Raw genomic sequence first — 17,500 nt, 5'->3', positions numbered from 1 at the left:
ACAAATTAATTTCCAATATGGTCTATGGTTACATTTCTGTTTGGACTATATCATTTATCACTGTGATAAATGAAATGTCTCAAAGAGCCCTGACTCTTCTGTTTTGCCATGTTCTCTTCTGTCATGATTTAACCCAGGGAAAGTTCTAACTGGTATGTCCTAGAAGGAAAATTGTTGGTCTCAATTATGGTTTCAAATTTCAGATGAGTACAATATTTTCCATATTATTGAGACCAAAATATAGTGTCTAGTGAAACTTATAAAAAGATGGGGAAAAAAACAGTAGAATTTTACTTTTTAATCTGTGAAGAAGTGTTGAGCTTTTCCTTTAAAATAATTAAGTGTATGTATTACCATAATTATAAAAAAGTTTATGCTATTTCAGTGAAAAATCTTCAAATTAAGGACACCATCTCAATAAGAAAAAAGAATGAGTGGAAGTAATCAGAGCATAACATAAGATTAATTAGGCTGAATAATTAGAGTACATTTTATTACAAATGTATATCAAGAGTTCATCCTGCTGTGATTACTTAAGTTTTTGTCTTTCACATTTGCCTTTTTAAATTAAAAACTCTTTAATTGCATTGCTATAGGGTATTTTTTTCCCTTAAATTCAATTTCATATATTAAACTAACTTGTTCTTTGGATTCCTTAATTCAATTAAAAAGGCCGAAATTTTGAAAACTAGAAAAATAAGTCAGAGAAAATCACTGAAAAATCTCTTATTTCTTAATTATGTACAACATGAATTTTTATACTATCCTAATTAAAATTACAGAGGAACAGTATTTCTAAGTGTTTAGGTCACCAAAACTTATAAGCTATCTCTAAGTAAAATGAATTTTACCCTCCTGTTCATAAATATTTTGTAGCTCCCTGTTACCTCTAGGATAGATTGCAAACTCTTTCTTTTTTTTTTTTAATATAGATTCTAGCACCCACTAACCTTTCCAGGCTTATTTCTTATTATTTCCTTTCATATACTACATGTTACACTCAAATTAGTTTGCTAGCTATTCACTGAATTCTACAATTGTGACAGAGTACTGACTGTGGAGTCAGAGGCCCTGAGTTCAAATTCCACCTATATTGCTTATTACCTATGTGACTTTGGACAAGTTACTAACATCTCTGGGCTTTGGTTTTTTCTTCTTCTTCTGTAAAAGAAGAAGTTAGATTAGATGGTTTCTGAGGTCCAGTACTACTCCAGAGCAATGACTCAATGATCCTTCTCCATTCCTTTGCAGAGACTGTCCCCCATGGCTGCAAATATTTCCTCTTTAGAATCCCTTTCTTCCAGTATGAATCATTTTAGATGGTATTTTTTTCTCCATACAATTACTTTGTAATCACTTTTCAGTGTATATGTTATACTATTCCAGCAGAATATTTTTTGCTTCAGTCTTTGTACCGCCAGTGCCCAGTATCGTATTACATATAGTTAATATTTAATAGATGTTTGTTAAATTGAAAATAGATGCCTAAATCTATCATAATAATTCATATTTACTTTGAACTTTCCAGTTCATAGAATTATGATCACCTACACAAACAGAGACAAAATTAAATAGTAATAAGGGGCACTAAAGCATGCAGAATAATTGTTGTAGGATGAATATTGAATTAGAAAATCATATATTAAACTATCTGTGTTTTATCATTTATTTCATTAAATATTTCTGAATTACATTTAATCTGGATTAAGACCACTTTGGAATATTGTAGGCCATTTGAAAACTCTGATCTAGACTAATTGCTTCATTTAAGGATAAGGAAACTGAGGCCCAGAGTAGCTAAGTGATGTGCCAGAAGTCAAACAAATGGTGAATAGTAGCATGATCATTTGAACCCAAGCCTCATTATTACAATTGCAATATCTTTCCACTACACCACACTGCCTTCACTACAACAGCCCCATGCAGCAGCTACTTCAAGTGTTATTATAATTTTACAGATGAGGGGGACAAATAGTCCATAAAAGATTAAGTGACTTCCAAGGTCACATAGCTAATCAGTGGTAGACCCAAGACATAACTACAAGTCAAATGAAGCATAGGGGGTTGTTAATTTCAGAGATACAGAATAAATTCAACAAAAACAAATAAACAAAAAGGAAGCTCATAGTAGCACCTTCAAAGATCATCTATATAGGGTAGTTCTCATCTGCATTGGTAGAGGGAATGCATTCAATGAAGAATTACAGACTAAGAAGCATTGAAATAATTTGAGGACTTATATCCTACAGATATAAAGGGGAAAATATCATATACATGGGCTGCTGGAGGCAATAATAAAAATAAGCATTTAATAATAGCTGGCTTTAAAGTTTGCAAAGAATTTTACATATATTATCTCATTTTAACCTCACAACAGCCCTGTGTGGTAGATGCTAATTATTAATAATGAAGAAATTGAGGCATACAGCATTTAGGTGACTTTCCATGGGTCACACAAGTACTAAGTTGTTGAGGCAGGATTTGGACTCGGGTCTTCTTGACTCCAGGTCGAGTGCTCTATCCACTGTGCTAGTTAGATACTGGTTTCCTTGTTACTAAATGTTTACAAACAAAGCCTGGGAGGGACTGCAGGTAATTCACCATTTATGTATGAATGTTACTAGATGTCCTCTGAATTGTCTTCCTATTCTAAGGTTCTAAAACTAATTGCTTAAATATTTTGAAAGTACATTATTAAAAAAAGTTTGTGAATAAAAATGATTTAATTGATTAAAAAACTTATTTGAGCATTATTACAATTTATCAAGCAAGTAGTGGCACAATATGTGACTGCTAGGTGGCACATTGGATAGAATACAAGACTTAGAATCAGGAAGATGAGTTTAAATCCTGCCTTGAACACACACTAGCAGAGTGACAGTGGATAAGTCTTTTGTCTCAGTTTTATCATTTGTAAAATGGAAATAGTACTTATCTCACAGGTCATTGTGAGGATAAAATGAGTTAACATGTGAAGTGCTTTTAAATCTTAAAATTCTATACACATGCTAGTATTACATATAAACATGAATGTATGAGGAATGCCTATTGACTAGACTACAATATGAAGTCAAATGGAAAATGCCTACAATTCATCCATTAGTACTTCTACATATACATGAAAGACACTACAGTGAACAATTACTTAGTGCTAGAAGTGAGACAGAAGGCGGGCAGAGCTGGATTACCTTTGGAAATGTAAGCAGTTCTTTTAGTGACTTCAATCTTCTTTCTTAACCAAAAGCACACCTTTTAATACCATTTTTTTGTCTGGTATTGTTGTATATTTAACAAAAATGTATTTAAGACATGTATGACTAGAAGAAAAGAGAAGACCAATCATGTAACAAGAGTGAGGGGTAACTAGTGAATGAAAGCCTCCAACAGGTTGTCTGGACTCACTGAGGAAGAATTACAAGAGTACATGGAGAAAGTATGAATTTGTTGGGGTCTGAGACAGTGGAAGGAGTACCCACGTTGATGAAATCTCACATCTGGCAAAATATGAATTATGGGGTATAAACACAGACCAATTCTTTGAAAATATGTCAGTTGCCTGATCTTGAAACTGCATTATAAAGAAAGGTAATTTGATATTGTTGATGTTAAATTGGATGCTCCTAAAAGAACAACCCAGATCCCAAAATTTATAGCATCTTAAACTCCAACCTTTATGAATACATTAGTGATAAAACATTTTTTCTGAAATACTGTAGTGTTTATTCTCTGTATTACTCATTTGAAAATGTTTATGCTTTTAAACTATATATATATACATATATATAGTTTAAAAGCATAAGTATATATAAATATACACATATAAATATGCATATATATACACACACAAAATAGTGATGTCCAGAATGTAAACCAGGTTAGGAAATAAAATGTCTTATGCCTCTTTCTAATGCTAGTGCTTAGCATAGACAATCAATAAATAGTAGACCTTGAAAAAATAGTCATAGAATTTCAAACTCTCTAATATCTCCTCTAGAAATGTGTTTAGAATCTTAAAAATAAAATCTGAACAAAATTGAGAAGGGGAGAAGATTTTATACTGTTTTTCAGATGAGATGGTTTGACATGGAAATGTTGAGCAATAATTTCTTAGGGCAACAGAGCTTCTTTATTATCCTCAGATTTCAGAATAAAGGAAGGACTAGTGTTTTGGCCTTGTGATATGCATTTATGTATCACAAATTTGAGAAAATGTGACTAGAGGCTTGAGATATGGAAAAATAAAAGCATGGGGAACCATGTCTTCTCTACTTAACATATCCCCTTATTCTTTTAATTGTCAGAAAATGGTAATAAACTTAAAATCTTAGCCAGTACCTAGGATGATGTCTGGCACACAGTAAGCACTTAACATATGATTATTGATAGATTTCAATATTTCACATTAATAACATGCTATAGTACTTATTGCAGACCAGGTAACATATGAAGAAAACTATTTTCCTTGGACTTATGAATAGTCAAAATTTCCCCCACTTTACAACTAGCAGTTGCAAAACTTGTACTACTCATTTAAGTGTACACTAATACAGTTTATTGATTCACCTTTTAAGCATGCCATAGCATATGTGATGATGAATATTACTTTAGAACCTGCTTTATTTTATAATTTGAAGAAATACTTGGTTAGAATTTAGTTAAAATCCAGTATTTTCTAACATGAAACAAGTAGGAAAAATGAATTAAGATAAGCAGCATGTCCCATATGAGTTATAAAATTTCCCCTACCAATGATGACCAGCTAATATATAATCAATATAAACTTTTTTAGAGCCAACCTAAATTGACAATACTTATAAATGAATAGCAGTTAAATATATTGTAATGTTTACAAGTTTTCATTCTGACAAAAACCAGCATTTTCACTCAACTATATATTAGGATTACCTGTGATAGGCACATGCTTTTCTTCCTCTTTTGTAGAGAAAAAAAATAATAATGAGATCCTGGAGTGAACTCTCATTGAACTCGTTTTCATTCCAAAATCTCATAATTCTAATCGTGTGATTCTCCTGAGATTCTGCACTATGTTCTGTGACAGCATGAATACTTTATAATTATCCCTCCTGTTCATAGAAAGTCCCAAAATCATCCATCATTCCCTACCTCTTCTGTTGCCTCAAGGGAGTTAGAGGCTCTAGCAAGGTTAGTAATTGCAGTTATTGTTGACAATTCCAGGCCAGTTGTGGTGCACACTGCTGGAGAAGACCATCTACAATGCATGTTGACTACCTTTCCCTTGAGTCCTTCTCCTTGTAGTTAACTGTTTAGCCTGAAAACTATTTCTTTGACATGCATAAATGTGCTTGAAATATCTTACTTGAGACTTTTTGGTACAAAGAGAGGGAAAATTCTCAGCCTGTCATGTACATATGTATATTTGTATGTGTGCATGGACATGCAAATATATATGCATATTTATTTGTCCACTGGGGAGGGAAAATTATTATAAAAGGCCTGGAGCAAATTAAGGATACAGAATAACCTGGTCAGTGCTTCAGATTTAATACAGACAGAAGCATTTCACTCTTTGTTAGTGATCTTTTCCCATAAAATATAAGATTAGGCTCTAAAGAATCAGATGTTGTCAAGAAAAGCAATGCACTCTGTTTAACTAATGTTCAGAATGTTAGCTACAGGAACTATGCTTAGAAGGAATGCATACACATTTTAGAAAGATGATGAATAATTAAGCAGTTATTTTCCATGTTTTCTTGACACAGTATGTCTCCTTCAAAAAAAAACTCAAAAGGAAAATAAACTGATTTACATGGAAAAGGAAATTTTCAGTTTTAACAGGGGGGAAAGAGTTCAATCATTTCGCCAGATATTATATAGGAAGAACAACTTGAATACATAGATGAGGATTTGAAGAAAGGGATATATTAGTGTATGGTATTAAGAGATTCTCCTGAAAATGACACATTATAGAGAAATGAAATATAGAAGTGGTAGCATTTGCAAGAATAAGATAATTGATTGGGGCAACTAGGTGGTGCAGTGAATAGAGCACTGGCCCTAAAGTCAGGAGGACCTGAGTTCAAATCAGGCCTCAGACACATAACACATAGCTGTGTGACTCTGGGCAAGTCACTTAACCCCAATGGTCCCACCACAAAAAAGGGAAGGAAAAGCGAATTGAAAATTGAAGAAAGTAGAAAATAACTATAGTTTAGGGTTTGAGTATTTTTTTTCCTACTGAAAATATGCTATGAATTTTTATTCATGATTTCTTTTCCAAAAAGGGAGGAATCATAAGTAAGGTCATTCTCATTAGAACAGTGCTATTTCTTCCCCCCAAAAAAAGCCTCAACTCCTATGAAGCATAGAAACAAGTCACCCTTTGTAAGTTTTTCTACATACATCAATATTAACATCAAATGCAGCCTTGTAGTGTGAGACATCACAGAATAGCAGCCTGAGAAGTTTTCGTGGTAGAAGTGATGAACACTCCTTCATCTTTTCTTAGGGAAGAATAGAACAGGGCTATGATTTATGAATACAAATCTCAGTGCCAGCTGGTGAAGATGCCCTTCTCTATGAAAATCACCACCCACTATCAAGGAATAAAGGCCTGAGGGCAGTTTTTCTGAGTCATCTCATTGTTGGAACAATTAGCTTTTGTTGATGTTGCTGTTCCTGATCTGTCACTTTCTTTTTGTAATTTTTAAACTGTATTTTAAACTTAAATACAAAATAAGGGCCTCCCAAAAAAAAAACCCAGGAACTCTATGAACACAATTACAAAACACTTTTTGCACAAATAAAATCAGATCTAAATAAGTGGAAAAACATCAGTTGCTCATGGGTAGGCGAGCTAATAAAATAACATTTTAATATAATAAAAATGACAATCCTGCCTAAGCTAATTTACTTATTCAGTGCCATACCAATCAAACTACCAAAAAATTATTTTATAGAGTTAGAAAAAATAACAAGATTCATTTGGAAAAACAAAAGGTCCAGAATATCAAAGGAACTAATGAAAAGAAATGCAGGGGAAGGTAGCCTAGCAATTCCAGATCTTAAATTGTATTATAAAGCAGCAATCATCAAAACTGCTTGGTACTGGCTAAGAAATAGGGAGGTGGATCAGTGGAATAGGTTAAATATGCAAGACACAGTAGTCAATGACTATAGTAATCTATTATTTGATAAACCCAAAGACCCCAGCTTCTGGGATAAGAACCACTCTTTGAAAAAAACTGCTGGGAAAACTGGAAAAGAGTATGGCAGAAACTAGGCATAGACCCAAATCTCACACCATATACCAAAATAAAGTCAAAATGGGTTCAGGACTTAGATATAAAGGCTGATACCATAAGTAAACTGGGAGAACAAGGAATAGTTTACCTATCAGATCTATGGAGAACAGAAGAATTCATGACCAAACAGGAGATAGAGAACATTATGAAAAGCAAAATGGATAATTTTGATTACATTAAATTGAAAAGTTTTTGCACAAACAAAGCCAATGCAACTAAGATTAGAAGGAAGGTAGAAAATTGGGAAAGAATTTTTACAACCAGTCTCTCTGATAAAGGCCTCATTTCTAAAATATATAGAGAATTAAGACAAATTTATAAGAACACAAGCCATTCCCCAATTGATAAATGGTCAAAGGATATGAACAGACAGTTCTCAGATGAAGAAATTAAAGCCATCTATAGTCATATGAAAAAATGCTCTAAATCATTATTGATTAGAGAAATGCAAATCAAAACAACTCTGAGGTACCACATCACACCTATCAGATTGGCCAACATGACAAAACAGGAAAATGATAAATGTTGGAGAGATGTGGGAAAATTGGAACCTGATACATTGTTGTAGAGTTGTGAAATGATCCAACCATTTTGGAGAACAATTTGGAACTATGCCAAAGGGCTACAAAAATGTACATACCTTTGATCCAGCAATAGCACTTCTAGGGCTATATCCAAAGAGATCAAACAAATGGGAAAAGGACCCACATGTAAAAAATACATAGCAGCTCTTTTGTGGTGGCAAAGAATTGGAAATTGAGAGGATGCCCATCAACTGGGGAATGGCTGAGCAAGTTGTGGTATATGAATGTAATGGAATACTATTGTGCTATAAGAAATGATGAACAGGCTGACTTCAGAAAAACCTGGGAAGACTTATATGGTCTGCTGCTGAGTGAAGTGAGCAGAACTAATAGGACTTTGTACACAATAGCAGCCACGTTATACAATGACTAAGAATGTTAAACTGAACCCTTCTCAGCATTATGAGGATCTAAGACATTTCCAGAGGCTTTGGGATGGAAAATTCTGTCCACATCCAAAGAAAGAACTATGGAAGTTGAATCGCTTTCACTTATTTTTACCCTCTGTTGAGTTTTGTTTCATCTTTCTGATGGTTCCTCCTATTGGTTTAATTTTTACTTATAACTTCACTAATGTGAAAATAAGTTTAATGGGTATGTAAATGTAAAGCCTATGTCAGATTGTGAGCTGTCTTGGGGAGGATGGGGGGGAGAAAAAGGGAGAAAAAAATTTTCAACTCAAAAGCATATGGAAAAAAAAATTTTTAAATAAAAATTTTTTAAAAAATACAAAATAAGGGGAAAAAAAACATTGCCATGTACACAGCAGAACATAATGAGGGATTCAATATGAAACAATAAATTTCTATTTCAAGAAAACCTTAATACTACACATTGTTTTCAAAGCTTCCCAGATATTCCTTGCTTCCTTGTTGATTTTCTTTTGTTATTTGCTATGGACTTTTCACTTTATTTTTCCCCTACCCGAAAGAGGGTTACAATTAAGCAAGTGTACATATACATATACACACACACACACACATATATATATATATATATGTGTGTGTGTGTGTGTGTGTGTGTGTGTGTGTGTGTGTGTGTGTGTGTTTGTATGTGTGTATATTTATATATAGCTAGATAGATATCTATAAACATACACATATATAAGCACTCATAAACATATATGTAAGACTGTAATATGTCTTTTTCCACCTGCCATCTGTTTCTCTGAAAGTGGATAGCATCATTCTTTGTAAGTCCAACTCTTTCCATGTTTTTCTACCTCTACCAGCTCATCAAATATTAAACCACTGCTGTGTTCTCCAACACAATCACATCATATATGAGATTGTTTATGAAGGGTTTTTCCCAATTTTCTCTGTTTCTTTTATTCTTGGCTACGTAAGTTTTATTGATACAAAAAAAATTAATTTAAAATAATCAGAATTACCCATTTCCTCAATGATGCTCTCAAGGCCTTGAGTTTATTTGTATAAAAAGTATTTTATGTTTATGTTCATATAGCCTATGTCTGTTTAGGTAGGTATATGACCACTGATTTTATACTGTCTGGTTATTTTAAATGGTCTAAACATTTTTGAATACTATTGTGCAGTTTATCTATATTTGTCTTCTGATTAAATCTATTTTAACTTTAACTTTGTCTGAGATCATGATTACTATCCCTGCTTTTTTTACATAATAAATTCTATTTCTGCCCTTTGTTTTATCTTTGTATGTATCTCTCATTTTTATAATGTTTCATGAAAGCAACATATTACCAAATTAAAATTTTTAATCTGCTATCCATTTCCATTTCATGGATAAATTCATCCCATTCACATTTAAACTACTATTCCTTTGGTGTATGTTTTCCTCCTTCCCAGTTTTCCTCACTATCCTTCTCACCTTATTTACCCTATCCCTCCTCATTCCTCTGCTTTACTTCTACCCACTGCCCTCTATTCCTTAACCTACCCACTCCACTATGAGCCCCTTCCTTATTCTCTCCCTGCCCCCAACTCTATCCCCTTGCCTTCTTATTTCTTTCTGAATTTAGAAGACTTTTACACAAAAATATATATTACAATATATACGTATGTATGTGTGTGCATGTATGCATGTATGTAGGTATGTATATAGTTCCCTCTTAAGCCCATTTCTATAAGACTAAGGTTCCAGCACTGCCTGCCCTCAGTATCAGTTTCTTTTCATGCCTCCCAACACAGTTTTCTTTTTTTAGAATCACCTCAGCATATTCAGCTCAACCCAAACTTGCTTTCAAATTTCTCAAATAATGATGATAGTCATAACAATACTGCTAATATTTTCACACATAGGAAGTAAACACTTTGTCCTCATTGAGCTCCTTATAATGACCTTTCATGTTTGCCTTACATTTCTCCTGGATGTCATACGTCAAATTTTCCTTAAGTTCTGGGGGTTTTGTCACAAAGACCTGAAAGTCTTTCAGTTTTTTAAATGTCCATTTTTTTTTCATTCAGGATTACTTAACTTTGCTGGGTAAGTTACCCTTGGTCATAACCCCAGATCTTTTGCTGTATGAAATATGGTATTCTAAGACCTATGGTTCTTCAACTTAGTAACTGCTAGATCTTGTGTAATCCTTATTGTAGTTCCACAATATTTAATTTTTTTTTCTTGTTGTTTGCAATATTTTCTCCTTAACCTTAGAGCTTTGAAGCTTGGCTATAATATCCCTGTAGTTTTCCTCCTAGGATCTCTTTCAGGTGTTCATTGGTAGATTTTTCTTTTCCCTTTTATGCTTTGACTTCTTATTATAGAACTTTAGGATACTTTTTCTTGATAATTCCTTGTAATTGTATCATAATTCTTTCTTATCATAATTTTCAGGTAGTCCAACCCTTCTTACATTGTCACCTTAATCTGTTCTCCAGATCAGTTGTTTTTCTAATGAGATGTTTCACTTTCTTTTCTTTTTTTTTCATTCTTTTGTTTTTTTAAATGATATTTTTGTCTTAGGATATTATTAACTTCCTCTTGTCCAATTCTAGTTATCAAGGAATTATTTTCTTCCTTAAATTTTTGATTCACTATTTCCAGTTGGTCGACTTTCTTTTCATAATTTTCTTCTATTTCTTGGATTGTTCTAATTTTTCCTTCATCTCTCATATTTGATTTTTAAAGTCATTTTTAAATTCTTTCAAGAATATTCTTCCAAGAAATTTGACACTTCTAATTGGAAAAGGAGTGGCTTTTTTAGCTCCATTATCTTCCTCTGAATATGAACATAGATCTTCTCTATCCCCATAGTTACAATCTATGGTTGGGTTCTTTCTCCTCTGCTTACTCATTTTTATTTATTATTTTTTGGTTTGGTTTTGTTTCCAGCAACAATTAGTGTAATCAAGTTCTATTTCAGAGAGGTACAGGGAATAATGGCTCAAGCCTCAGGTCCTCCTCATTGTTATTTTCTGAGGTCTGTCTCAATGCTTGACCTTGGGCTCTCCTCACCACTCCTAAGCCATGGCTAGGGCCCCAGCCACATGGTCCCACAAAAATTCTTGCTCCCTGTGTTCCCTCTGGTGGCTGAAAACTACAGCTGTCCTCTCTGCCTTGGAACAGAAACCAGGGATGCTGCTCTCCTGAAGTGGCCACAGTCAGCAGTGTCCCCACCCTTCTGCTACTGCAATCCCCAGATGTGTGCTAGCTCTTTCTCCCCACAGCCATAGCCTGAGATTATTCTGGTCAGCACAACTGTATTTGGTGTCCCTAGACAGTGGAAGGTCTTTCAGTCTTTTCCTACTCATGGTCAGTCCTGCTACACACTTTCAGGGAGGCTACAGTTGCCTCTCCACCCAACTGCCCCTAGGTCTTGTTTGCTGATTCTACAGAGTTGGCCTTGAGGTGTTTGCACCTCACTCAGGCAGAACTTCTGCCCCTGGAGGTCAGATCTTTCCTGTAGTCTTCTCAAATTGTCTTAGGAGGACAATTGTTTTACCCCATGTTTGTTTCTGTGGCTCTGAGATGAAGTCCTGTTTTTTTTTTTTTGAGAATATTTGGAGGGCTGAAAGTTTTCTTACCTCCACTGCTGTCTTCCCAGAATCCTCTCCTGGGCAGTCACTCTTTAATCCAGCATCATCAGGGGCTTCTAACATCAGATGGTTCATAAATATAATTTTCTTTCCTTATTAAGAAACTTTAAATTCAAAACAGAGAAGATGCCAAAATACTGTTTTTCTCTGTATGCATTCAAAATGAGTATTTAAATTCTCCTTACCCTTTCTCAGTGTAGAATAAAACTGTGTTAATTTTAATATCAGTTGGTTAAACATCAGATCTAAATTAATCACTCCTTTTCAGTTAGATAAGGTTTTCTTTATGGAATATGTTAAGCTACAATGTGTGTCTCTATCTCTTTTGAGAGAGAGAGAGAGAGAGAGAGAGAGAGAGAGAGAGAGGTAGTTAAGGATATGTGGTGTTTGTAGCTTCCCCCTTCCCATTAGCAAATAAAACCATTCACAGCTCTGTTGCCCTTGTACATTCTTCATAAAGATAAAACAAATTATAGAGTATAGCAAATGAGTTAAATTTGGAGCTGCTCATGGTTTGGCCCAATGAAGGGAAGGGAAAATTCAAGAATTAAAATTAACAAAATACATACTTTATTTCTTATCAGTAGGAAGATGTGTATAATTTAAGGAAGAACTAATTCACAATGTATGTATTTCAAAATAAAATTCCCAGATAGTAGGAATAACAATATTTAATGTAATTCACAACCCTATGCCATCTTCTTTTTGTTGTCCCCAACTGCTAGTGCTCTCTCTCCCTAAACTACCATCATTTGGTATTTATTTTTAAAGGGATCGTTATAAAACTAGACAAAAATATATGAAGTTTTGATGAAGGTGGTGAAAGTTAAGAGGAAAGGGGGAAGCTGAGAGATATTGTGACATAGCAATTGATTGTATATATGGGGTGAGCAACAGAGAAAAGTTAGAAACGGTCATGATTTGCCAATTTTTTGCTCTATAAGCAAGCAAAGATAATTATTTCAATGATGAAATCCACTGATACTCATGGTTATCTTTATTAATCTTTGAGATTAACACACTTTAAAAAAGGACAATAACTATTTTAGAGTCATAGACAATTAATGATGAAATTATTTGCAATCTAGTTCTTCTAACTTGGGCTAGAAGAGGTAAATTGGAACAGATATAAACTTTATCTTAGAGAGACTCAAATCCCCTTCTTGTTCCCTTCTCTCAGAATTCTATGATCTAAAATTCCATGCTCCAGTATCCCAGATATATTTCTCTTCTAGCATGAACTGTTCAATCTTAATGAACTCTCCTGAAGATTCCATTAGAAATCTCTAGTCTAACAAAACAAGTCATTTTTTTCTGGCACAGCTAGAGAGCAATACCTTTGCGAGATATATGGCAATAGTATCCAACAAAAATGTAGAAGGCGGAGTGAAATAAAGAAAAAAAGGATAGAACAGCTATTTAAAAAATGAAAATGGCTCTTCTCATCAACAGTGTGTACTTAAGCCATGTCCTTGTGGTGGATGCAAAGAAAATCTCCTGTCCTCTCTGGTATTGTGCCAGTTTCCTCTATTATCCCTGAGTCCAGCAGTGTCCTTGGTCAGAGCATCTTAGTGAATTAGAAGGACCAAAACATTCCCGAGTTCTTATTATGCTTAACAGTGTGCTCATACACCTTCACAGTCTAGCAAAATGGCAAATCTGTTTGTTTAATAAACCATATCATGTGCTGCATCATCAATTTAACCTCACTGGATGATCTAAGATTACAAGTCAGTGCTGATGAAGTTGATTTTTACAGGTCAAAGCACCACCAGTATTAAAGAAATCTAGGACATCTGTGTAACTGTATATTGTAGCTAGCGGCAAAATACATTTTTGATGCAAGTTTTTCATTCACTATTACATGAAAAATGTTAGGAACCTGGGCATAACGGCTATAGGAATCAATTTCTAAGTTTTATTATTGTTTAATCCCCAGGTGTACCTTTCTTCACACTCCCCACCCAAAAGCAATTGTTTGTGAAATACAGCAATATCTCTGAGTGGGATAATAACTTACAACCCTCCTCCTAGAAAATATAGGGTTAATATTTAAGTGACCTAGTTTGAGCAAGGGAAGCTGTTATCAGGTCAAGTGGTCTGAGCAGCTACTTCCAGGAAATTTTAGTAGTTTGAACTTTACCGGTTGGATTGGATAACCTCTTTATTCTCTCCTGTCTCAGAGATTTTATGATTCTATGATTTCCTTATTGAATTTTAAGCCTATGTCAAAAGGATAGTCTATTTGACATAGTGCAACGGGAAAAGTTTGTAGTTTGTCATTTCAGCAGCTTGATGGGAAGAGAAAAAAAAATCTTATTTAAGGAGTACAATGTACTCTCAGTATTTAATTCCTGATATTAAAAAAGACAGTGAGAAGAGCAACATACAAAAACTTTGAAGATCGATAGATTTTTCCAGTATAGCAGCTTGAGAGAAATCTTGCTTTGGAATTCTTGACAATTAACATGTAATTTATCTAAATTTGTGCTTTTTTGATATCTTTTCAATCATTGTTGACAGTGCCTAAATTACTTACATAATTGACCTCCAAATACCTTACTATCTTCCTTGCTTCATCAAATGTCTGAAGGGAGTCCAGTCTTGCATCAGAGAGACTTCTTTCCCCTGGTGAGAGGTAAAGTGAAAGTTAAGGGAGGGGCAGTTAGGTGGTGCAGTAGATAGAGCACCAGCCCTGGATTCAGGAGGACCTGAGTTCAAATCTGGACTCAGACACATAACACTTACTAGCTGTGTGACCACAGGCAAGTCACTTAACCCTATTGCCTAACCATAAATAAATAAATAAATAAAAGAAAGTTAAGGCAGAAGGTTGACAGGGGAAATGGGTAGCTTGTCATTTTTACTGTGTAAACTGATAATTTTGTTTGCAAAGAATCCCCAGGATTTCAGATGCATCTATATTCAAAAAATATGTAAAAATATATTCCTAAGTAAAAAATTGTAGCACCTAATATACAGATCCTTCATACCCCTAGGGATTTTTCAATAATAAGCTCTAAGGGTGGAAGAGCATTTCCTTTGTATATCACACAGATATGTTTTTAAGTCTGGAGAAGCCAAGAACACTGGGTTCTCAGTCATTAGAATTGCAATTAGAACCCTAAAGCAGTCAGAATAACTGGTCTTTCAAAACATGAGAATGTTCTAAAGAAATATTAGCCTCATTATGATGATCCTCTTTAAAACTGAAGTGTTATTGTTGTTGATTCATTTCAGTCATGTCCAACTCTCTGTGACCCTATTTGGGATTTTCTTGGCAGAGACACTAGAGTGCTTTGTCATTTCCTTCTCTAGCACATTTTATAGATGAGGAATTGGTGCAAATTTGTTAAGTTACTTGCCCAGCATCACACAGCTAGTATAAATGTCTGAGACCAGATTTGGACTCAGGTCCTCCTAACTCCAGAGCCATCACTCTATCCACTGTACACTTAACTGCCCAGATAAATCTTGAGTGAGGTCTCCAAATGAGCATTTCTATAGATCTAGGACTAAATTGGCACCTAATTAATTTATAGTGTCTGGGTCAATTCTGAAGGTCTAACCATGTCACTCTCCTCTCTCTCTCCCCTGCAGCTGCCTCCTCCATACTCAAACTCCAGTGGCCCCCCTACTACCTAAAGCAGGGGTGGGGAACCTGTGGCCCACTAGATCCTCAAGTGGAGTCCTTTGAATCCACACTTCACAGTACAAATTCAATCTTGAGGCCCCAGGTTCCCCAGCCCTGACCTAGAGGATTAAATTATAAAGTTTTATTTTTGGCATTTAAAACCCTTCACAATCTGCCATCTTCCCACCTTTCCAGTCTTGTTATACTTCATTTCCTTCCATATGCTCTACCATCCAGCTATGATACTGCCTATCTGTGGACACCTGCATGTCCTGACTCCATTCCTTTCTTTTCATTGGTTGTTCCTTGATCCCTGGAATGTTCTTTTTAAACTCTGCAAACCTCACTTCCTGGGACCCCAAAATCACAAAACATAGGTCCTGTCCAAAAGAATTCAACCCAAGCCTTCTTTCCCCCAAAGACAAGGTTTATTCAGACTCTTAAGGGGTCTGAATATGGGTAAGCAGTGGCTAGATTTTAAGAATCTAAGCAGTAGCTAGATTATAATAATCTGAGCAATGGCTAGATTATAAGAATGTCAGCATTGGCTAGATTATAAGAATCTAAGCCATGGCTAGATTTTAAGAATCAGAGCATCTTAACCTTATATACAGAAAGCCTGTGGGAGGGACCTAGAAGTAGCCAGTAAACTGGGGTGAACAGAAGTCCTTGGACCTGGGCCTCATGGCCAAGGGAGAATGGAGCCTAGCTGGGATTAAGGGTGGGAAATGGACAGGGACCATAAGACAAAGGAAGGCCAGGCTAGGTTAACAGAATTGGAAGATTGGGTGTAGCCACAATGGAAAGCCAGTTGATGGGATTAGAGCCTCAGGTGAAAGCCAGAGATTTGGCCATGTGGAAAAGTCCAGGGTTTTTCCTTTCTGAGGCCCAGATCTCAACCCCATCACAATGATATAGCCCCTTCTAAATTTTGGGTATTTAATTGGGTGCTTCCCCTCCACCCCATACACAGGTGTACCTGAATGCTTAGCTTAGTTTTGCATTGTAATTGCATATAGCTATACTTAAAGAATTGGAGAGAAACATTTGATGTTAGAATAATTAATTTTAACCTTATGTGGTGAAAATTAAGCAATTAAGCAATGGCTCAATTTTGGTTGAATAAATGCCATCCTTTAATGTCATCAAAATATAAATGAAATGTTAACAGCCAATTTTAAAATGTGAATGAAAACATTATTCTTATACTGAAAGATAAGAGTTGTTAAGTTTGTTACTGTAAAGACAATTTAAGACTAAGGTCATATCTTAAATGTGGTAAAATTTATCATGGCTGGAGGATTAACCTTCATTAATACTCATGGAATATAAAGACTGAATTAAGACTTTTTATTAAGTAAATTTTGATTTTTTAATGTTTCCTCTTTTACTTCAAAATTAAAGTATGTTGAAAATTAATAATAATGGCTAGCTTATTTATAACACCTAAAACCATATAAAAGACTGATTAGTAATCAGTTTCACATAATATTCCCATTTCCCCAGAAAATAACCTGCCTATTTAGCGTAAGATATCTTATCCTATGTGAGCTCTAATGATGCCTGTTACTGACTCCACAAAAATTATTCAGTATGTCCTTTCCATTCATTCACATAGGTTTCCCCTTTTTATTGTACAGATGACTACTTGAAAAACCCCATCCTACCTCTAGGAAAATGTCATACTTTGAATTTAATTTGGGGTTTGACTTGTCACAGTCTATGTCACCAGGACTCACTGAAGTTATGAATATATGCCTGCTTGAGACAAGTATGTAGAATGTTTATTAACACTCAAATGCACTGAATATGCATTCAAGAAACTCAGGTGCTCCTTGAGTTAAGCATTTGCCTGTAAATTAGGATATGAAGATACAAGTAATTGTTTTAATGAAAATTTCACCTCTGCAACACTTTTCTCTGAGTTCATTGTGAATATAATTGGGTCTGCCACAGCCCTCTCCCTGTGAACCTGCAGATAAA

At 34.7% G+C, this 17,500-nt stretch overlaps 1 protein-coding gene across 1 annotated transcript in view; it reads left to right on the top strand.

The window, feature by feature from the left end:
* The window catches only part of IL1RAPL1 (interleukin 1 receptor accessory protein like 1), a 687,913-nt gene that overhangs the window by 163,700 nt on the left and 506,713 nt on the right, over positions 1-17,500 (top strand). The gene's annotated exons all lie outside the window — the stretch shown is intronic.

Source organism: Phascolarctos cinereus, unplaced genomic scaffold, assembly GCF_003287225.1.
Source record: "Phascolarctos cinereus isolate Bilbo 61053 unplaced genomic scaffold, phaCin_HiC Scaffold_726;HRSCAF=1367, whole genome shotgun sequence".
Classification (NCBI taxonomy): Eukaryota; Metazoa; Chordata; class Mammalia; order Diprotodontia; family Phascolarctidae; genus Phascolarctos; species Phascolarctos cinereus.
The sequence above is the reverse complement of the archived record's forward strand: the minus strand, read 5'-3'. Positions and strand labels throughout refer to the sequence as shown.